We start from the raw sequence: 23,570 nt of genomic DNA on the forward strand, positions 1-23,570 counted from the left end.
CTGGCTGACTGGAGTCGTGGTCCTTGCTTGCCTGCCTTGGCTGGCTGGCTGTAGTCATGGTCCATGCTTGCCTGCCTTGGCTGGCTGTCTGGAGTCCTGGCCCCTGCCTGCCTGCCTGCCTTGGCTGGATGGCTGGAGACATGTTTCTAACCTACCTGCCTTGGCTTTCTGGCTGGAACCGTGGCTCTTCTATGCCTGCCTGCCTTGGCTGGCTGGCTGGAGTCCTGGCTCCTGCTTGCCTGCCTTGGCTGGCTGGCTGGAACTGTGGACCCTGCCTGCCTGCCTTGGCTGGCTGGCTGTAGTTGTGGCCCCTGCCTGCCTTCCTTGGCTGGCTGGGTGGAGTAGTGGCCCCTGCCTGCCTGCCTTGGCTGGCTGGCTGGAGTCCTGGTTCCTGCCTGCCTGTCTTGGGTGGCTGGCTGGAGTCATGGCCTCTGCCTGCCTGCTTTGGCTGACTGGATGGAGTCCTGGCCCCTGTCTGCCTTCCTTGGCTGGCTGGCTGGCTGGCTGGCTGGTGTTCTGGCCCCTGCCTGCATGCCTTTGTTGGCTGGCTGCCTTGCATCACAGCTGGTGTTCTGTTGCCAGGTTTCCCAGATCTAGAGCTTTTGTCAGGGAGGTGGCTCATGGCATCATAAAGCCTTGGCTATGCATGCCTTAGAATGTCCCTTGACAACTAAAACATGGCTGCACTGGAGGATTCGGTGACTTTGTCCTGACAGTTGCCCTGTGTGTCTGATGAACCTGTTGAATTCTGCTGCGCTCCATTTTAAGGCCATTTCTCTATCTTGTTTTTACTGTTGGTTCCACTAAAGATCTGTTGGTTGTATCAATCAGTTTGTGGATGATGCTAAGCTGGGAGGAGTTTAGACCTCCTTGAGGATAAAGAGGCCTTGCCTTGAGATCTGGACAAAATGGCCTGGGCAATGGCCTCATCAGCACAGCCGCAGCCCTCGACCACCGCCTGCACACCCCATGCGCTTCTTCCTCCTCAGCCTCGCCCTCCTCGCCCTGGGCTGCATCTCCACCACTCTGCCCAAAGCCGTGGCAGGGTGCCCCGCTGTGCCAGAGCTGGCCTCCCTGGTGGAACTGTTGTAACGAAAGGGGAAATAGTGTCCGAGTAAGAGAGGGGAGATTTAGATTGCATTAAAGGAAAAAGTCTTTCATGACAAGAGCGGTGAGGCAGTGGCACATGTTGCCCAGGGAGGTGGTGGAAGCTCAATCCTTGGAGGCATTCAGGGAGAGGCTGGAGCAGGCTCTGAGTGCCTGACCCAGCGTAGGGTCCCAGTTCACTGCAGGGAGGTTGGACCAGATGACCTGTAAGGTAAAGTATTCTATCATTCTGTCATTCTGTGACTCCTTGTATTGCTTAGTTGCCTGTCGAGCCCTTAGAGGCACCCCTGGGTCCTGCCCAGCACCGTCCTTGGCTGCTGATTTATCAGGGCAGATGGAGAGAGGGACTAAGCAGCAGAGATCCCCAGCCGGCTGAGTCTGCTTCTCCCTGGAGCAGCACAGCCAGGGAAGGTCATCCTGGGGTCCAGGGCAGCGCAGCCCCCGCCTCTGCAGAGCAGCCCTGCCAACTCGTGGCCCTGCAAGGAGCACAGGGAGAAAACCAGGAGCAGCCAGCCAGGCCAGCACCAACACACTGCCCTGGGCAAGGCTCTCTGGGAACAGGGGTGGCCCTGGAGAAGGGCGTGGGAGCACTGGAACCTGCAGGGAGGCTCACAGGAGAAAGGGAAAGTCATTTCTGCGGGCGGCTGCTGGGGGCAGGCTGCTCTGTTGCTGGCACAGCGAGGTGGGAGGCACGTAGGAGGTGCGCACACCACGGCTGGGTGCTGAGCTTCAGGGGCAATTTTGGATCCCAACCCTGGGGAAGCTCCCTGCAGCACGGTAGCTGCTGGGCACCGCCGGGCACAGCCCGGCTCCGTCCTCTCCGCGCCTCCCTGCGCGGACCGGTGGCCGCGCCCGGGATCGCCCCGAGCCTCCTCTTCTGCAGGCGGAGCCGCCCCAGCTCTCCCGGAATCCCACCCCAGCCATTTCCCACGCGGTGCCGAGGAGGGGAGGGGATGCGGGGGAGGAACGGGGCCGGCGCTCGCAGTGCTACGACACGGCCGTTTACGCCGCCCCGTCCTTACCCGGCGGAGGGCACGGGGACGGGGCGGCTTATTGGAGCTGCAGAAACGACCGCGGGCAGAAGCGCCGAGAAACGAACGGGAAACGTTGAATCGACGAACGCACAGAGCGACAAACAAAAACGACCGCGTTCCCAGCCGGCTCCCGTCCGAACGGCGACTGCGGAGGACGGCTCGGTGCCGACCGGGGACAGACGGAGCCCCGCGCCGCCTTCCCCTGAGCGCCCGGCGTCCCCGTGGCACGGCGCGGGCGGCGGCGGGGAAGCGGGGCTGCGGAGCGCCGCTTTCCCCGCACGGAGTCCCGTGGCTCCGCCGCCGCGCCGGGCACCATCGCCGCGGCCACGACCGCCATCGTGAAATCAGGCACACCTGATACAGCCACACCACTGAGGCTCTTCTGCTAAATTTCACTGGTTCCCAATGCTCGCTTAAAAAATAAAGTCCACTGAGAGTATCAAACGCCAACACATTTCTCAGTATCTGGACATCCCTGCCTCGTCCATCTCTGGCCAGCAGGACTAAATTCAAAGCAGTGCAAACCACCATTCCACACAAGTAGCTATGATTAATCCTGCAGATCAGAGCTCAATAAACACTGGCTCAGCACAAGTCACTCACAGAGAACAGGGGCTCTGCTACCACCAGCGCCTGCTATACATCAGGAAGGAAAACGAACCGAGGAAAACGAACACAGCAGCATACAACTAAGAGCTCCTCGTGATTGTCAGCACTGAAAGGAAAGCAGGCTGAAGGAAAACCTTAGGTAAATCCATACAGGACAGCAAAGCAGGGAGGACAAAGGACAGGGACTGATCCTGAACTGAACGCATTAGAGAACAAGAGCCTTGAGAGCAGTAATTGGCTATACAGGTAAGCAATACGCACGTCTGAAATGGTGATTTCTTCAGAAGACTGCAGGGTGTTCCTCATCAAGACAAAGGACAGTACATAAAAATATCAGGATGGATATAAGTTGAAAATTCTTTTCAGCTGGCCTGGCATCCTGGGGCAAGCTGAAGACTAGACAGACAGGACACCAACACAGAAAGAGAACTAACAGCACAGGGGGTGCCACAGAGAAACTGGAAAGTGACCAAATCTCTGCTGTGTGAGGTAGAAAGCTGAGGGTGATACCTGCTGCCAATGAGGGGCACAGTGGAACGACAGGACGGATGCCACCTGCAGCACAGACATTCACACCAGGGGCACAGCACAGAGCTACGATCCCAAAGCCATTATAAGGTTTTATTTAACAGTGCTGTGTGGGACGATTCAACTGCTTCAAGCTCAAACAAGCTGCAAGTGATTGATTAGTCCGTACATCTACCTCAAAACCTGATGTCTTGGAAAAAATAAACAGAACAGACCATCTCAAGTAGCAGATAATCAATCTACAGAACTTAATCCAGCAGGCAGTCCTGTGGCCAAATTCTGTGCTGGCAGCAAAGACTTTTTATGACCATTAGGAACATTCCCAGTTACAGAGCTACCACAACTTGGGCACTAAATACACAGACCCACCTGGGAGAACAGCAAATAAAGAAGCAACTTACCCTCCCCTTATCCAACTCCACTCTCACATTTAGAAGTGAAACTACAAGTTCAAATGCCAGGAAAAAATGAGGGAAAAAAATCACCTGGTATTTTCCAGGCAAATCACCAAGATCACGGAATCACAGAACATCCCAAATTGTAAGGGATCCACAAGGATCACCAAGTCCAACCTGATGCTCCAGGAAGGACAACCCAAACGCAGATGGTCTTTAAGCTGCAGCAGCTCAGGACCAGGCCCACAGCCCTGGGGAGCCTGGCCACCACCACTGGTATCAGATGCAGCAAGCACAGGGAGCAGGCAGGTAGGCACAGCAAGCAGCAAGCAAAAACCAATATGAGAGGGGGCCTGCTTACAGAAATAAATCCGGGGCCTGCCTACAGAAAGCTCACACCTTTCACTCCAGTAAAGCTCCACCATTTTGACAGCCAAAACAGAAACTGCCATTTCACTTCTCATGGCTCTTCCCTGAACTCCCACACAAACAGTTACTTCACGTCCCCTATCGCACTGCAACTGCTCATAATCAATAATCTAGATTATATCTTTCACGACATAAGAAGCTCACTTCTGCTTGGTGGCAATGACGTCCATTCCCATTGCATCCTTTCATGTGAGGAAAATCACAGCTGGCTTTCTGACAGCCTCCTTCATGATTCCCCCAAAAGCACCCAGCACTTCTTCTGAAGAGTGAAAGAAAGGAAGGTTCATGGAAATGGGCACACAAGGCTTGCAAGAGATGCAGTGCTCCAGATCATAGACAGGACCATCACAGTGCCAAGACACAGCTTATCACTAAAGGAAACATTTGAGAGCATTTTCACAACTTCTGCATAAGCTGTAATGATTCAGCATATCCAGCTTTCTTATTGTTCAGTTGGAGAAGGCAGATGCTCTCACACATCAATCAGCAAGCACTTGGATGAGCCAGCCCTCTGCTTTTCACAACGACAGAAATCGTTACTGCCAGCTCTGACACCTTACCAGGAGATGCTTCAGCTCATTACCGTGGACTTCATTCCTTCCATCAGCAGCTGCTCCTGAACTGACCTTCATTCATACAGTGACACCACCAACTTCCAACACGAGCTGACCTGCAAAACAGAGAAAAGAGAGCAGGATGACAACCAACACGGAGATACCACGTTTTAATATTCACGAACAAAAAAAGCAGTAACAATACAGAAGGGCAGCTGCAGCAACACAGCAGTACATAAAGAAATGAAAACCTGGCCCGGCCCTGGAGCGGAGCGGCCCGGCCCCAGAGCCCCCACCTCCAGATGCCTCATTCAGCAGAGATCCATCATCTCAGCAACCACCCACTACCCAACCCGCCAGCGTTCCTGTGACCTGCCATCAGCTGACGAGACAGAAGTAAGATCACCATGATCTTCCAAGCCACGAGATGGGCCAGGACACCACAAGAGGATTCACAGTACTTTAGATGGAGCCTCATGAAGGCAGAGTAGAGAAGGACAATTGCCTCCCTCGCCCTGCTGCCCACCGCTCTTTTGTTGCAGTCCAGAATACTGTTGGCTTTCTGGGCTACCAGCACACACTGCTGACACAGGTAAAGCTTTTTGTCTCCCAGGGAAGCCCAAGACCTTCTTGGCAGGGCTGCTGTCGAGGAGTTCTCCCACCATTTGGCAGTTGTGCTCTGGAATCCTGCCTTCAGGCATGAAAGCCAGGGAAGCGTTGCTGGTGAAGACAGAGGCAAAGAAGCCGTGAGGTACATCAGCCCTCTCTGCTCCTGTGCTTATTAACACAACAGTAGGCCCGCACCACCCCTGTGTACTCCTTTACTTGTAAGGAAACTCTATCAGCTGGAGCCTTCACACTCCTCTGTGAGTATCAGGTCCATGTCAGGTGGAAGCAGCCAAAGCTGCCCTGACTATCACAGCCCTGACCAGCTCCCTGTCGGCCAGTGTGAGACCCAGCTGAGCATCGCCTGTGTTTCCCCCCAGCAGCTGTGTGAAGAAGTTGGCTGAACTCGGTGGCCTGTTGTTCTGCTTGGCCAGAGAATGCCAGGGCAATTGCAGCTCCCATAGTCCAAGATAGTCCACTCTTCCAGTCCAAGAGGTTTCTAGAGTGTGTGGAAGATAGCTTCCTTACACAGCTGGTACGAGAGCCTACCAGGGGTGGTGCCCTGCTTGACCTGCTCTTTGCTAACAGAGAAGGACTGGTAGGTGATGTGAAGGTTGGAGACTGTCTAGGGCAGAGCGACCATGAAATTGTAGAGTTCTCTATTCTTGGAGATGTCAGAAGGGTGACTACCAAAACTGCTATCTTGAATTTCAAGAGGGCGGACTTTGACCTGCTCAGGACGCTTGTAGCACAGGTCCCTTGGGAGTCGCTCCTTAAGGGTAAAGGGGTCCAGGAAGCCTGGACGCTCCTCAAGGTGGAAATCTTAAAGGCACAAAAACAGGCTGTCCCTGAATACTGTAAGGCGAGCCGTAGGGGGAGAAGACCAGTGTGGATGAGCTGGGAATTACTGTCAAGACTCAGGAAGAAAAAGAGAGTCTATGTCCTGTGGAAGAAGGGACAGGCTACTAGGGGAGATTACAAGGAAGTTGCTAAGGTATGCAGGGAGGAAGTCCGGAAGGCGAAAGCCCATCTTGAACTTAGATTGGCCACTGCAATAAAGCAGAATAAGAAATCCTTTTACAAATATAGCAGTGGCAAGAGAAAAACCAAGGATAATCTCTATCCTTTAATTGATGCGGCGGGGAATGTGACCACAGATGACAAGGAGAAGGCTGAGGTCCTCAACGCCTTCTTTACATCTGCCTTTAATAGTCAGACCAGCTATCTTCAGGGCACTTTGTGCCCTGATCTGGATATCTGGGCTGACACGCAGAATGTCTCCCCGGAGATCGAGGTGGAGACAGTTAGAGAGCTCCTCCTCCATCTGGACAGTCACAAGTCCATGGGACCGGATGGGCTTCATCCTAGGGTGCTGAGGGAGTTGGCGGGGGTGATTGCTAAGCTGCTCTCGGCTCTACCAGCGCTCCTGGTTGACTGGAGAGGTTCCAGAGGATTGGAGGCTTGCTGATGTGACGCCCATCTACAAGAAGGGCCGTAAGGAGGATCCGGGGAACTACAGGCCTGTCAGCCTGACATCAGTGCCAGGGAAGGTCATGGAACAAATCCTCCTGGGAGAGTTCACACGGCTCATGCGCAGCGTTCACGGGATCAGGCCTAGCCAGCATGGGTTCATGAAAGGCAGGTCGTGTTTGACCAACCTCTTCTCGTTCTACGACTGGGTGACCAGACTGGTAGATGAGGGAAAGGCAGTTGATGTAGTCTACCTGGACTTCAGCAAAGCCTTTGACATGGTCTCTCACAGTATCCTTCTGCGGAGACTGGCTGCCCGTGGCTTGGACAGTTTTACCCTCCGTTGGATAAGGAACTGGCTGGAGGGCCGTGCTCAACGGGTGGTGGTCAATGGAGTGAAGTCCAGCTGGAGACCTGTTACAAGTGGTGTCCCCCAGGGGTCGGTACTGGGGCCCATCCAGTTTAATATCTTCATTGACAACTTAGATGAAGGGATTGAGTGTACCCTGAGTAAGTTTGCAGATGACACCAAGTTGGGAGGTGGTGTCGATCTGCCTGAGGGCAGGGAGGCCCTGCAGAGGGATCTAGATAAGCTGGATCGCTGGGCTGAGGTGAATGGGGTGAGGTTTAACAAGGCCAAGTGTCGGGTTCTGCACTTTGGCCACAACAACCCCATGCAGCGTTACAGGCTTGGGGATGAGTGGTTGGATGATTGTGAAGAGGAAAGGGACCTGGGGGTGTTGGTTGATGCTTGGCTGAACAGGAGCCGACAGTGTGCCCAGGTGGCCAAGAGGGCCAACGGCATCCTGGCCTGCATTAGAAATAGTGTGGCCAGCAGGAGCAGGGAGGTGATCATCCCCCTCTACTTAGCACTGTTGAGGCTGCACCTCGAGTACTGTGTTAAGTTTTGGGCCCCTCACTACAAGAAAGACATTGAGGCCCTGGAACGTGTCCAGAGAAGGGCAACGAAACTGGTGAGGGGTCTGGAGCACAAGTCTTATGAGGAGCGGCTGAGGGAGCTGGGATTGTTCAGTGTGCAGAAGAGGAGGCTCAGGGGAGACCTCACTGCACTCTACAACTTCCTGAAGGGAGGCTGTGGTACAAAAAGGTCTGGCCTCTTCTACCAGGCAAATAGTAGGACCCGAGGAAACGGCCAGAAGTTGTACCAGAGGAGGTTTAGGTTGGATATTAGGAGAAACTTTTTCTCTCAAAGGGTGGTCAGGCATTGGAATGGCTGCCCAGGGAGGTGGTGGAGTCGCCGTCCCTGGTAGTGTTCAAGAAGCGCCTGGATGAGGAGCAACGAGAGATGGTTTGGTGCTTGTGGTACTAATAGGAATGGGAGGGTGGTTGGACTAGATGATCTTGCAGGTCATTTCCAACCTTGTGATTCTGTGTGTGTGTGTGAAATAGGCAGCTGCTCATTGATCTGCAGACACCTCAGATTGCTGACAAAAGGCTTCTGCCTGCTCTCCTTGATCAAGCAGTTGGGAAGCAGCCTGATTAAGACCACGCAACAGTTAATGATGTTATCCTATAATAGCTCAAGTGACCAAAATGAGAGAATCTTTTTCATGGTGTACTGCATGTGAGTCATAGGCTCTTTCACATCTGGTCACTTAAGGATACAGTTTGCAAAAGAATCCCTCGTTTTATCTCCATCTATCACTAGCTGTATCCAATAAAGTCCTGCAAGAAGACACAAAAGCTGGGACAAGCTTGCTGATAACTGCTGAGGACACGCAGGAATGTCCATGACACAACAGCCACTGCAGTCAAGGAAGATCTAGAAAATACAGGTGATAAAGGAGAAGAGAAAGAAATAAGCTTAGTCATGCTCCAGTGGCACACGACTCCACTTGTTCGGCTAAATCCCTTTATAGGCTGCCCCCATTATGCACAGCAGGGACAGCTTCAGTTGTCCCAGATGTGGATATCTACTGACAGTGCAGGTGTTGTTGGACAAGGGAATGTCCTGCCACGCTCTGGGAGTAACAGCCTACATTTCAACAGATATTTGCATCTGCACAGCTCCTTCCTATCCTTAATCTCCACATGTGAGCATTAGTGGCTCACAAATTAGCAGTAGTGAGGTACCTCACAGGAAGGTGTCTATGTTGTGGACATCTGATCTGAGGCAAGAGGAACTGAGGGGAGTATTGGGAGGGGGGGAGAGGATCAGAATGGGGGAATAAGGAGGGGAGGGATGAGGTGAGGGTGGGGAAGGGACCCGGGAGTAAAAATGGAGAACTGGGTGGGAGGCGGGGGGGGGTTGAAAAGGAATGGGGGAACTGGAGTTGGGGGGGCTCTAAAGGTCAGTGTTGGGGGGGGATTGGGGGGAGAGTGTGACCCTGGGGGTCAGAAAGAGGGACTGGGGGAGTTTATGGCCGAACCGTGGAGGGGAACGAGGCAGCGATGTACCCTGGATTGGGGGGGGACGGGCACACAGCGCACCTCCCCACACCGAGCAGAGGCCCCGAACACCACAGAGGCCCCACGGGGCCAACGCAGAGCAGCCCCCGCCCCGGTGCCCCCGCGAACACCCACTTGTAGAAGCTGAAGCGGCGCTCGGAGCCCGGAGCTGCCCTGCGGCGTTGGAGCATCGCGCGGCCCCGCACTACCTCCTCACGGCCGGCTCGGCCTCGTGGCGCAAGGTGATGACGTCACACGGCCCCAACGCGCCGCTCCAGTAACCGCCTTCAGCGCGGGCAGAAAGTAACCGACCTTTTATTCTCATTATTGCTACTAAAAATCTCTGCTGTCTTTTGCGAATTGCCGTAAATTTCCACTCGGCACACGCAGGTGCGTTCTGCGTTTCCCCAGTTGCTCCGCGCCTCCAATCTGGCACGGCCGAAGGCTTTGCGGGGCTCCTCCTGCTGATACAAAGCGGGAAGCGCCGCGGCACATCCGCACGGCTCCCTTTGCCAGCCGCAGAACCCCGGCTTGCTCTGCTCCGCTCCCTGGGCTGCCGTGGGACGCCAGAGCGGCGCTGCTGATGGGGGAAGGCAGCTGCACTCCTCCCTCCCGCCAGCAGTCGTCCCTCCACACCCGCAGGAGGACGGTTTCCCTCCCAGCAGCCTACCGCACGCACTGGCCGTACCTGCGCGTGGAAGGTGTGGGCGATCTCTCCGTCCACATCGTAAACAACCAACCCCAGGAGAGTTTCACCTTCATCCTCATCTGCTCCCTCAAAGACAAGAGATGACGGCAGTCACACTTAGGCAGGCCTTGCGAAAAAGAACATGCAGAGGCCGAAGGTGGGAGCCCCTCTCCCCCACATCAGCTCTGGCAGGATTGGAGCACAAAGGAGGGTGAGCCTGAGTCAGGGCACCTGGAGCAATTGCTCCCAGCTGCTCGGCCATGAAGAGGGGCTCTATGGGGTTTTATGGGGCTCTGTGGCAAAGCTTTTCCTCGGGGCTTTCCTCCTGAAGAAGCAGTGGGCAGAGACTTACTGAGACAGCAAACTCTTTGGGGGCACTGCTGACTTCCCCAGAGGGAGAAACTGCCTTGGAGATATGCCAGGCGGTGAAAGCCATGGGCTGGAGATGCTGATTCTGAAGGTGCTTGTGCTGGAGCTTGAATTTCAGCCTGCAGATAGCTGGCTGTGGTGGTTGGTGATGCCCGCAGCACATGGTGTAGGGGGCTTGCATAGGAGCTGAGGAGGCATGAGAGGGTCGACACCCTCCAGTTCCTGGGAGGTCCCAAATGTCCTTGGGCAACAGAGGGGGTGACAGTGGATGTGGGTGGCTGGGACAGCAGACTTTGCCTGAGCTCAGGATTGGAGTAACTCAGTTCCCGATGAGAGCACATCACATCCAATCCTACTGTCCTGCTTTCTTTCTAAAGGAACTGACCAAGAAACTGAGCAGGATGCACTGCAGGAAGGCAGCCATCCCACCCTGCCGGTCTCGGACAGTGGAACGCAGGCAGCGTCAACAGCTGGCACGCCAGGTAATTTCTGTGCCGCGTAATTTCATCCAGCATCACTAACCAGGTCAGCAACCTTGCACACCAGGTCAGCAGCCAAACCTGAGCGTGTGGGCACAGAGCACATGTCAAAGAAGCCAGGGATGGCCCTATGAAAATGGCTGACCTCAGTGGGGTGTGGAGAGTTGTTCCAGCGGCGTGCCAGAGGGGGGACGTGCAGACCTCTGTGACGCTGCTCAGCTCCCACCACTCGCAGTTCCCAGAGAGTTGTGTAGCAGGTGAAGGGACTGTGGGACATTGTCTCGTTTCTTCCAGGCATGAATGCAGGAAAGCACAGAGGCTGCTGTTCACAAATCTGAGCAGAAGTGCCACGTCACAGCCATGGTAATGTTCTCAGCTGTGCTGCTGTCTGCATGCTGCTGGCCTGTGGTGCCGTGATGTGGATGTGCCAGAAATACCTGTGAGTTGCCTTTTCCCCAAAACACCCGATTGCTGCACTTGGCAATGAAGCATCTGTAGTGCCAGGATCCTGGACGGCCAGATCAGCTGCTGGCAGCGCACTGCCAGGACTAACAGCTCAGATTTATCTGAAGATGAAATTGCTAACCGGAGATACGGATTGTTGTACCAGGAAATGGAGGCTGATAAAGCAGAGGTACCTACCCCAGTGTGTAGCCTAGTCTAGACAAAGAGTTCCTTAGGTCAAGCATAACCTTGTCATTTAAAACCAGTCCATCTGTGTGTTTCCTGCTACCCCTCCTAAGTCCTTGCAATTTTTTTCTTGGAAAATTGTCATGCAGCTGTTCATAGTGTGGTGCCCTTCAGTCATGTAATGAAGCAGGCTGGCAGAAATGCATTTCAGGAAGGTGAATGAAGCTTCACACTGTGAAGGCACACGGTGTCTCACAGCTTTTGTACTTTATATGTATAATTTAAAATGCATTTCCAGTCTTTTCTTTTTTCTTTTTATAAAAATACTGAAGTCACTGCGCTTTTTTTATTGGTTTTGGTGTTCTCTTTAAGCCTGTAAAATCTGTTATCGAATTGCACTGTCATCAAGTATCTTTCTGCCTTGCCCTTCCTTTTGTTATTTCTTTTGTTTTATGTCTGGCCTATTTTTATTTTGCAAATAGAAATGTTTTACCCATGTTCTTGTTTAGTAAACAAATGATGACTTGTTCTGATCTTCACTTCTACTTGGGCATCCAGCATGGCATTTAATGGATTTGCACAGGTTAGAAACAAGCAAATTTTGAGTGTTTTCTTCTGTTTTGTTGGGAGGAGATTAAGACTAGCTGTACAGTTTTGAAAACTCTGCTCTGCAGACCAGCTACACAGTAATGTCCTGCTGACACGAATCCTGAACTTGTCTGCCCTCAGAAAGTCTTCCTGGATGTTCCTAGAAGGCTGCTAATATTCCTGGCGCTCTTGGCCTAGCTGAATTTAATTGGAAAACTTCCACTAGCTTAGCAGGACTGTCTTCTTATTTTCCAAATGAAAGAACTGGATTCGTATTTTTCTTTCTCTCTTTTTTGGATTTTTCTAACAATCTCAAAATCCTGTTGTACAATCAATGGATATTAAGATGTTATAATCACAAAAGAACAAGAGAGTTAGGCAAAGTAGACTAAGATAACAAGAGAGAATAAACGGAAGGCTTACCCACATGCTAGGCTCACTTACAAAACCACCAGAAGAGGGGATCTCCAGAAGAGATCCTTCCCCACTGGCAGCCAGCTCTTCAATAGGTCTAGGAGGGGTGGAGCCAGGCAGCACAGGTGGATTGCCTTCACTGTGCTCCTCTGGCTGACTCGTGGCTCGTCTCCGGTGATCAATCAGAGGTTCAGGCTGTGACTCAGCAGTTCCCAAACACCTGTGAAGCATGGCTTCCTCACAGCTTTCATGCCTGTTCAGTGACTCTGTGTATTTATGCGTTTATACATGAAATGACTTTATTTGTTTCTGCAATGTTGTTTTCACCTATCGTATGTTTTAGTCTGGGAGTTAAATCTGAGTTGTTTATTTACTGCTGTGATAATGCTGAGGATCTGCTCGAGGCACTGCAGCAGTGCAGTGCACGCTTACGTCTCAAACCCCAGGGCCCCCATCCCAAGTGATAATGCAGATAATCTGGGGCCTTCTTAAATTCCAGCACCTTTCAGAGGCTGGCTTACCCACAGCATGCTCTGCACACCACTGTTTACATATGCACACAAAAAAGCTGGGCATCTGCAAGGCTGAAAACGAGTCTTTCAGTGCTTATTAATTTTGCTCCAGGCCTTTTACATTAGTAAAGTATTCAGAAGGAAGGGCTAAAATACAAAGCTGCCACCACTTTCTCTAGTGAATGCATGCGAAGCTTCACCTCTCTAATTCCTGAGCAGTGTGCGCTGTGCAAATAAAAGCCCAGAGTCCAGAGGATGTGTAAGGAGCTCCGAGCTCTGCACTCCCTGTGCAGTGCAGTCTGGCAAAATCAACTTCTGGCATTCGCTGTTCAGAAATGCAGTGTGCCTGAAGCAAAGTCCTTGCAATTCGCTTCTATTCAGTGAAGGATTCTTCACCTGTTTGAACAACTTGAAACATTTTAGAGTCGTGGAACACTTTTGAAAAAGGAAGGTCTTTAATATTGACATTCATGCCTGTTTAGATTATCGATTTTCCATCCAAGCTCAGCTATTGGTGGTTATGCCTGAGTAAGCCATAAAAATCAGGTCTTTACTGGATACATCCCATGCCAAATATTGTTGCTGTGTTGTTTTTATTTTCTATAGGTAGGATGCCGCTGCATTTACAGTGCAATCAAATGAGAATGTGACAGAGACTCTGTAAGTGGTGGATTTTGCTTATTTTCTAAATGGTGTGTAAAAAAAAGGGTACTGTTTTTTGCTTTGTACAAAAATATTTGCTCCTTTGTACAAAAACATGGGTGTTTTCCATCCTCTAAATCATTAAATCTTGACCTGAAAGAATAGGTGGGTATACCATTGCAGCTGTAAATCTGTACTTTCTGAAAGTCTTTCACTAGGATAGCACTGCAAAAAAGGAAAAACAGGATGCCTAGATACTTTTAGTTTATGAAGGTACAGTCAGTTTACTTATTTATTGCACTTCAGAAAATCAAGAATGAGTGCTTTGGTCCAGGGTACAGCAGGAAGTGCTCACATGTGCTGTTGGTACACATACCTCTAATATCACTGCAGCTTTATCTGTCTTCCACATTTTAGTAGGTACCATCTTTTAAGGGGGGGAATACTGTTGAAAGCGATCATGCTTTGGTGGTTTCTGGGCTCCTCTTGCTGAATCCAGTTAGCCTGAATGAAGGATATGGAGTGGCAGCATTGCTGGGTGAACGCTGCCGTTACTGAGAGCAGAAGAGTGATTCTGTCTGTTGATGTGCCTTTGGTCACTGAGCACCGTGAGAGCATTCTGAGTATTTGTGTTTGTAGTTCAGATGGCAGGTAGCCTAAAGACTGCTTGTGCACAAGTGACTCGGAGCACATCGGTGCCATCTGCATTGTAACACATTACCTCTGATTTTAAGCCTGAAAGTTCCTTCCAGTATTAAGGCCCAGGAAACTCATTAGCCATCTGACCTGGGACAGATCTGCCTTTTGTTTCTCATTACAATTATCCCACAGGACAGACTTCTGCACAGTGTGGTGTAATATAATGAACGTTTCTTTATTCTTTGCCAAATCCTGAAGGTGGTGCTTAGGCAGATTTCTCTATACCTCACTAAAAACAAGCCTGCTAAAGGAATAGATGAGGAAAGAATTGAAAGGATATGTTTTGGTGTGGAGGTGGGTTTTTCTGTTTGGTTTTGTTTTGTTGTTGTTTTCTGACAAATGTCAGGGAGCAGATTTTCGTATTTTGAAGAATTTCAGAGATGTCTCTTCATTACAGAAGGCCTTCTGACCAGCTGCATCTTATCAACTGCAAAGCAGCTGGATAGCTTTTGAGGTTCATGTTATGCTGAGCAATGTGTTCATGGCAAATTGATCTACTGGGGTTATTTAATCTGGCTGAGTCAGCCATCTTTATAGCTGGAATATGCTGAGCACAGCTTGCAGCTCTCTCCTTTAGCTGTGTGTGTTTGCAAGGCTTTGTCCCCAGCAGAAATAGCACTTCTGCTGTTTTGCTGCAGGACCAAACATCTTGCAGGACTGGTGATGTTTACCAGATACGCTTCCTAAAGAATAAGCATAGGCCAGAATTGTAGAGGGTAAGAATTGCAGAAGAAGCGTGGCCGATAAACGGAAGCTTTGTAGGTGATTGAGGTCTCAGGATGCAATAGGCATTAAAAGAAACTAGGGATGACTTTTTTTCGCTCAGAAGGTGGTGAGGTACTGGAACAGGCTGCCTGGAAAAGCTCTGGATGCCTCTGGTCCTGATCATCCTGATCTAATGGTGACCCATAGAAGGGAGATTGGAACTGAATGGTCTTTAGGTCCCTTGCAATTTGAGCCATTCTATGATTCTATGATGTTCAATGTCAGAATTCGTGCAGTTAGTACTTGCCTATGTGAAAACGGAGTCTGCAACGTGTTTCTTACTTTCAGCAGAGAAGGGATCTTTTTGTCTGAGAACCAGTGGAATTAGGGGGATAGGGGATAATTTCAAAAATCCTGTTTGAAATCATACTTTGGGACACTCCTCACTTTGCCCTCACTTTCTAGAGCATTTCTGAGCAAACTGAGTACTTCTCCCCCATTTCTGCTGCTGCTTTCAATAACTCAGGAAGCTAGCACTCTCTTTCCTTGCAAGGGAGGGATGTAGGACTGACTCAGTTTCTGTGCAGGACACTGAGAATGAAGATGCTCTGTAGGTGATCATTAGTAATGTAAGGCTGTCCTTTTCCTGGCAAAGCCATTGGCACTGAGTCTGCTAGGAGTGAAGCAGCACTGTAATGCCAGGCAGAGCTCCCATTCCCTTCTTCCCTCCCCACCATCATGTGCTACTCAACAAATTTTCCACTGTTTACTTAGAAATCCGTAAAACAAAAGACTGAGGCTGAAGAAGCTCCACCTGGGGAAGTCAAGGTCGAGGAAACCCCTGCTGCTGCTGTTGTGGGAAAGGAGGCCATCCCTACTGAGCCAGATGAGCCAACAGAGCAGACTGCGGTGAGTGATCTGTCCCCCATGTCCATCTCCCAGCCTCATCTGGGCCATCTCTCATCACAGTGAGTGTGCCTGCTGTATTTCAGCCATCCCCTCCGTTCCTCATCATGGCTGGTTTTGTCAGCGTCCAGCTGTGTCACAGCATGCCTCTCCAGCAACAGTTGCTCCTGTTGGTCCCAAAATATCATTCCTTTTAAGACTGGCATTTTAGCTGGAAGTTCACCTGCATGGTCTTACAGGCAGTCAGAGGTCAGTGCAGAGCATCAACAAAAGGTTTTCAGATATGCAGATACTCTAGCCTTGCATGGATCTTGCTGTGGAGCTGATTGTGTTTCACATTCCTGCTATGGGCAATGGCTCAGGCACTGCAAGACTGATTGTGACATTTATTAACACAGGGGAACAGCGTTAGGAAAGCGTACAAACAGAAGTGAAGAGTGGCTTGGAAATGGTCTGAAGCTCTACTCAACCAGTGTCAGGTTGGTTGTGTGCTGGTGGTGTTGGACCACTGCAGAAGCCACTCATGATACCACGCAAACTGTATGCAGCAGAAGGCTCTGGAGTACAGCTGTAGTTTAAAGGACTTCTCAAGGACAGAGAGATGATTTTGCCTGGATAGTTGCAACTGTGTCACTGGATCAAAAACTGGTATCAAATGTGCATGAAATGAAAAGGCAGGCTGAGCTTTAGTTGCAGCACCTGCCTGGTTATCATTTCTCCCTTGCTCCTATCTTCCTAACAGGGTAAAAAGAATTTGCTGTAGATGGAAATGGGGACAGTTTTCTGCGTGCTGTTCTGGAGAACTTTGAGAGAGAGGGAGGATGATCCCTGTCCTTGTCAAATCCTTCCTATTTGCTCTGGATTCCTACCTGTGAGAGCAGCATCGTAACGGTAGAGGAAAGCAATGCCAATGTGTTCCCTAGAATTATGAATTGGACTTGATTCTAATTAAATCATGAATATTGAGTGTGTTTAATTTTAATTTACTCCTTGTTCATGTCTATAGCAAACCCTAGAGCGAGTGACCTCAGCATCATCTTCTTATAATAACAGACACAAAGAAAGGCCCCATGGTCTGCAGAGATCAGGCTTTTCCCCATGCGTGTTTTCTTTTGAGTTAATCTAAATCACTGTAATAACTTGTCCACTCTATAGCAAAGCAAACAATGAAACTGCCTATCTGAAGCACGTTGTTCCAACAGACTGTTGTCAAAAATCCTCCATGGCTAGGCAGAGTAAATGTGATGGTTTGGAATAAAGAAGAAAGAAAGGATGGCGAGTAGAGGAAGGATGGGACATCAGTCATTGGTCAGGAGGTCTCTTCTGGTACTCACTCTACTGAGTGGCAGTAAGTAAAGTGAAGATCAGGTATCAGAGAAGCTTATTTCTGTACGGTTTGAGTTTGTTTTTTCTGTAAGGATTTCAGGAAGGAAAGAAAAATTGTGACGGAAATATTTTTTTCTAAAAGGAAGCCAACTGCTTTTCTTGTACGAAGACAAAGCTCCAAAATCTTCATTGTCTGAGCTGCTAATTAGATGGCAGGCTGGGGTGCAGCACCACTCATCCATTCACTGGCTCTGTCCTGTGACCTGTTTTGCTGCCTCACCATCACTGAGGCATTCTCAGTCCGTGTTCTTTCATGCTCCAAATGGCTGCAGAGCTTTTGGAGAGGAAGATAGTGAGAGATGGGCAAGAGAGTGGCAATCCAGGAGGAAGTCATAGGCATTAAATAGAAGTCAGACAGTTCCAACTGGGTTTATTTTCATTTTCTGTTACCTTTAGAATACAAAGTTGTCTTTACCAATTTGGAAGAGATGTCTAGGAAAACGAGCTCAGTACTGATTTCTTAAAAATTCAGAAGTAGAATTATCTTCATTTGGCTCTGAGGGGCAATGATTCCAGGAATTGCTTTCCAGGACTTGCAAAGGAGAGTCTTGAACATCAGGATTAACAACAGCCGTGATCAAAGCTGAGGACATTTCACTGAGATGCAGAATATGAAAGCATGTCATTTGTCAGCAGCAGTTCAGCGTTCATTCACTTTATGAGTGATGAGTTACTTAAAAGTGGAGTGGTAAAATGTTAATAATATCTTTCTGATAGGAATCTTTTATTGATTTTAGTAATTGCAAGTTTGTGGTGACAGCCCCTATTCAGCACAATTTCTCTGTGATGAATTTAGTGTCAAGCCCCGTTAATTGGTAGAATGTATGGCAGTCATTAGTTGTTGCAGGAGCTTTGAGTAAATTTTCTGGTAGGGCTCTCATTTAAACTAGGAGGGGTAGTGCAGAGAACAGGGTACAATTCCCTGCTCAGGAGTTTTGGGTTCTGTTACTTACAGTTTCGTAATCAGCCTGATTTTTTTTTTGTATTTGTAATATTGTAATTGCCAAACACTTCATTCCCAGAGCTCATCTTAATTGCTGCATAGAATCTTACTACATGTCCTTGTTGTGATCCATCGGTGCCACAGAACAAATAAATTTCTGTTAGGTGCTGGCAACCATTGATTCTTATTTTGGTTGCAGGAAACAAAATTCTTCACAGTGAAAGGGACAGAATCACCACGTGCTGCAGAAGAGCTGAAGCAAATGGTAAGAAGTCCTTCTTGCGTGGACTTTTGCCCACAGAAACTGTTCTGTTTTTTCTTCCCGTAGTATGCAAAATCCAAAGGATGCAGTCTAAAAGATATAGTTTATTAACCACTGATTGATTTCAGTTTCAAATAATAATATCCCTCTCACCACATCAATTTTTCAAAGTCAGGCAAAGATGACAAGTGTACAGAACAAAGAGAAATCGTAGCAAGTCTTGTTATTTTGTTGTCCTATCTGTGAAATGCTGCACCCAGAGTTCACAGCATTACTCAGAGATCAGCTGTTTTGACTTCCAGATGCTCCTTGGTTTGGAAAGAGCCTTTTTGTGCTTTGGGTCTGATGCTTGCCTGGACTTTAATATTCTCTCATTCCATCAGTCAGACACTCAGCTAAACGCAGTGATTTTCAAAGCTTTGTGTAGGCACATGTGAAACTGCCAGCTGGAAGCTCTCTCAGACACTGAACAGTGACAGAGGCCAAGAAAGAGCCTTCAGCTTAGAGATGTGTAATGATGGCTGAATCCCACCATAGGTACAACTCATGGCACCCAAACTGCAGACTGTATGATCTGGGAGAGCAGTGCAAAGAAGAGTGGTCAGCTGTGTCCGAAAGCTGAGCATGGAGCCAAGGACAGGTACAGCACTGGAGTATGAGGCCTTTTAAAGGTAAAATATTTCTTTCAAAAATGGGGGAGAACTGACGTAGAACAGTGTTCTTCTGTTCTAAGTCAGCAGAGGCAGATTGCACTCTGTTCATGGAAGTGCAGCATTACTTAGGCATTGTTTCAGTAATCCTGTTAGTCCCAGGTATCCTATTGAAGAGCTGACTGCCAGCAGGGAACAATCTCTTTCTGGAGATCCCTCCTTTGGAGTTTTCCAGTGAGCCCAGGATAAGGGTAAGCCCTTCATCTCTTCTTTGTGGTGTAATGACCTGCTTAGCCAAACTCTCTTGTATGCTTCTTAATTATAACACCTGCATCATCATTGATTTACAGAAGACTAAAGAGATTAAATGAGAACTTAAGACACAGAAAAGCATTCCAGCTCACTGCTCCATCACAACATTGTTTATTGGAAGAGTCACAGAATAACTTTTATTTATATATTATGTAAATAATATAATATAATATAATTATTTATATTTAATTAAGGCATATGTAAATAAATAATATAATACATTTATATTTAATTAAGGCATATAACTTCAGAATTAACTTAAATCCTTATCATATAAAAGCTCTGCAGGTGGTGGTCTCAGGGACCTTTCCTAGCGTGAACTTGGCTCTGAACTGCTCCAGCTCTCCGGCCGTTCGTTCCCTCCTCGGTGTGCAGAGCTGCCTGCTCTGATGCCGTGTGGATGCAGAGGCGCGGACGCGGCGCTGTGTGCAGAGGCACCGGCAGTCGGTGCGGCCAAAGCACTGCTTGCACCCGGATGAGAAGGTTCTGTAGCTGCCTTGGGAGCAGCAACAGCAAGCGGAGCGGTGCTGGAAGGATTTGCCGCAGCAGGGCTCGCAGGGCCCGGAAGCCCAGAAGTCCACGGCCAGCGGCCGTTCCAGGAGCATGAAGTGAGGCTGCGGATGGAGCTGCAGAATCCCCAGTCCCAACGGAATGGGGACAGCTGTGGGAGGACGTCACCCCGAGGGCAGGAGGACTGGAGGCAGCAGCAGAGCTCCCCACAGCTGGAGCGCTTCCAGATGAGACGCTGGGATTTGCGTGCAAGGACAAAGCGGCAGCACCGCTGCTGTTGGCAGGAGAGCCTGCAGTGAGGAAATGGATGGGAAGGCTCAGGATGGGTGCACCTGCCATACTGAAACACTGCTGCGTTTCAGTGCTGCAGAAGAACGCTTATCAGCACCTGTTTAATCGCTGGTTCCTTATGCAGAAACTTACTTGGGAACCCAGGGCTTGGTGCTTGCTGTCCTCCCAGTCCAAGAGAAGATAATGGTGGAGTGACCGCTTTCTCTCTCCAAAGTAGCTGAAAAAGTTCCAAATACATCCATGAAAACTACATTCCAACACAGGCAAGCATCTTTCAATCCACGCTTAAAGCGAAAACCCACGTGTACCGACCAACTGAACGTAACTGAGAAACTGAACCAAACGCTGGCCACAAGCAATGGCAGCTTTAAACAAAATGCTCTCAGGCTGCTGTCTGCAAACACCCTAGGAGCAGGAATCTGTTGGCAAAAAGTAATTGCCATCACCAGAACCTCTGGAGCTCTCATTCTTCTCTCCCTTGCTCTAGTTTGTTCCATGACTCTATCTGTATCGCTGCTTTGGCTCAGTCTGCTCTCTGAGCACAGAACAATCATCTGTGCTGAAGTCTGAACCCTGAGCTGTGCCTAAAATGGGAATCCTAAGAAAAACCTTCACTCCAGATTTAAGAGAAAAGCAACATCAGGAACAGAAGTATTTTACCTTTCCTTAACTCTTACCATCGATGCTGTTCTCCAGGCATTTAAAGCCTTCAGCTCCTGCAGCCTGGTTCTCCATTGTTGCACATACTGATGGACAGCGTGTATCTAAACGTGGGAAAACACAAACATGCTTTTGTTAAGCATGGCTTTTGGTTTTTTCTTATTTGGGTCTTTTTTTTTTCTTCTTTTTTTTCCTTCTTTAAAAGGGGGAACAAGAGTGATCTGAGCTACTGCAAGGAAATTTCAGACTGGACAATTCAGGTCTTGCCCCACTTCATGAGCAGAAACTCCTGCTTTGGATAATACGTTTTGTACCTGCATCATTGGTGAGGCCTGTGCCACACAGTTATCAGGAAGAGGCAGGGAGAATCATAGACCTGTTTGAGTCAGGAGGGACCTTTAAAGCCATCTGACCCAACTCCCCTGCAGTGAACAGGGACACCTATGGCCACATCAGGTTGCTCAGTGATGGCAAAGCCTTCAGGCCAGCAGCTCCTGCTGTTTTCTACTCCCTGCACAGAACAGTGAAGGTATGAGGGCGTTCTTACGTTCCCCTCGAGTTGGGCATTTGCTGAGTCAAGAGCGGCCACCTGAAGCACAGGAACCACTGCTACCCTGAACGCGTCACAGAAAGCTCAGTTGTTCCAAATACTTACGTAGAGTCCTGTGCCCTCCTTGGCACTGCAGGTGTCATACCCCAGGCACAGCTCCTCAGGGGAGATCTCTGGAAAGCCTGCAGGGAGGCAAACAATCAGCATGCTCCAAAGGGAATACAACACAAATACAAAATTGCCCTCTAGAGTTACAGAAGAAACTGCCCTTGCTACACTGCCTGGGACCAGTCAGCTCTACTTGGAGACACAGAAAGGACTCCTGGTGCAACTTCAGGGGTGCAAACACACCAAGGAAATACCGTAATCCAGTGCCCCTACCTGTTGCATCACAAGGCACGTCCTCACCTTGCAGTGCTTCCATTGAGGCACAGCAGTGTGGACAAGGATAGAAATGCAGCCTGAACAGTAGCAGCACTCCTAAAAATGGGACTGACCTGAAACATTAGGCTTGCCCTTCTCAGGACAGTAACACGAAAACATCCACTGTCCAGAAGATTCCCAGGTTGCCATGTCTTCTGCTACCCAGTCACTAGGAAACACAACATGACAGCAAAAGAAGAAATTACACAGTCAGAAGCCAAAGGGCAAAAAGCAAAGTCAAACTCAAATAGCCAAAGCCGCGCCAATGAATTCCATAGGACGCTGCTCAGAGGGAACAGCTGAAGAATGCTACAGCTATCTTGAAAGACACAGCAGTCGCTCTGCTGGACACACAGTTGTCCAACAAAGCGTTTTATCGCAAGTAAATCACAACAGGTCTGGAAGAGAAACAAAACCCCCGTGCTTCCTATGGTCCCCACCACGTCCCACCTTCCATCCCCCAGAACGCATCCTCTCCATTATCCACAGGAAGCCAGTAAGCACTTAAGCAGCTCATTGCGAGCGCTTCCCAGGGGACAGGGTCGTCACTTACGCAAGTCTCTGCTGTCCATCTCTGTGCTCATCAGCCGGGTTTGCACTGCTTAACGCAGAGCTCGCTTTCTGCAAGGACGCTGCGCCTTTCTTGCCTGCTGCTCCAACCCCAGAGGCACCAGAGAGTCCTCCTCCATTGCAGCTGCCACCCGAGGAGCTCTTTGTGAGCACAGGAGGCTGCACAACGGCTGCGGGAGCACCCCGTCCTCCTGCAGATCCTCCTTTGCGCTGCAGCACGGCTGGCTGGAGAAGGTTTGTGTTTCTCTGGGCACGAACAACACGTCCTCCTCCATCACCTCCCATGTGCTGGGGCTGGCTAGGATTTGTGTCTATCTGGGTAGCCATCACTCAATCCTTTTTCAGCTCCTTCCGTGTGCTGGATCACAGATGGCTGGCTAAGGTTAATATTTGTCAGAGAAGTGCCCCCCCATCCGGCTCCAGTTCCTTTCATGTTCTGGAGCACAGACGGCTGGCTAAGGTTTGTCGGAGTAGAATCTCCCAATCCTCCTACTGCTCCACCCTTGTGCAGAACCATGGGTGGCTGGCTAAAATTTGTGTCTGTCTGGTTAGAAGCTTTAGATCCCCCTACAGCCCCTCCCTTACACAGGGACACGGCTGGGCGGATAGGATTTCTCTTCCTTGGGGTACCAGCACCGCATTCTTCTACAGCTCTTCCCATGTGCAGCATCACAGGTGGCTGGCTAAGCTTTGTATCTGTCGGTGTAGCATCTCCCCATCCTCCTACAGCTCCTCCCGTGTGCTGGAGCACAGGTAGCTGGCTAGGATTTGTATGTGATGGAGTAGCATCTCCCCATCCTCCTACAGCTCTTCTCTTGTTCTCAAACACGGTTCCTGTCATGGTGTTATGATTTTTGGTCATCAGTATTCCACACCATAACATCATGTAATGCACTGGGGGGGGTTTGACTTCTGCCAAATGTTCGTCCGACGGAGAAGAACTACATTTCCCCAGGAGGCTTTGCGGTCAGCAAGGAGATAGAACTCTGTCCAAGGTCACCTGAGTTCTTCTTCGCCTGTGCTTCACCATCTGCTTTTCTTCAGTCACTCCACTGGACTGCACTTCTCACCTCAGCTTGTGGTGAGGTCTGTCTACCATCCAGACAGACTCTCTCTCTCATTGTATTTTTCTAATACTATATTTAGTAAATCATTTGTTCCAGCTCAGATTATTGCTGTTGTTTTCAAGTATTTGGGGGTCCCGTTTCCCCTTTCCCGGAGGCGTAGATCCGCAGATCCC

At 49.7% G+C, this 23,570-nt stretch overlaps 2 long non-coding RNA genes and 1 pseudogene across 3 annotated transcripts; 1 reads left to right on the forward strand and 2 right to left on the reverse strand.

The window, feature by feature from the left end:
- Nucleotides 1–1,166: 1,166 nt before the first annotated feature.
- Nucleotides 1,167–9,367, reverse strand: LOC122192892. The gene is made up of 3 exons (XR_006182734.1): nt 9,277–9,367; nt 4,663–4,772; nt 1,167–1,311 (listed from the first exon to the last, which is right to left on the reverse strand). It is a non-coding gene; the product is annotated as an uncharacterized LOC122192892 (long non-coding RNA).
- Nucleotides 9,368–9,460: 93 nt separating this feature from the next.
- LOC122192894 lies at nt 9,461–16,397 on the forward strand. Of its 2 annotated transcripts, XR_006182736.1 has the most exons (6): nt 9,461–10,040; nt 10,576–10,680; nt 10,972–11,311; nt 13,428–13,481; nt 15,642–15,776; nt 16,172–16,397. It is a non-coding gene; the product is annotated as an uncharacterized LOC122192894 (long non-coding RNA). The 2 variants fall into 2 exon arrangements; XR_006182735.1 differs by lacking the exon at nt 16,172–16,397 and having other exon boundaries at nt 15,642–15,777.
- Nucleotides 16,398–19,579: 3,182 nt separating this feature from the next.
- LOC122192893 lies at nt 19,580–20,862 on the reverse strand (annotated as a pseudogene).
- Nucleotides 20,863–23,570: the final 2,708 nt, after the last annotated feature.

This window comes from Lagopus leucura, unplaced genomic scaffold, assembly GCF_019238085.1.
Source record: "Lagopus leucura isolate 7727_CA_CO unplaced genomic scaffold, USGS_WTPT01 34995-0_obj-0_obj, whole genome shotgun sequence".
Lineage (NCBI taxonomy): Eukaryota > Metazoa > Chordata > Aves > Galliformes > Phasianidae > Lagopus > Lagopus leucura.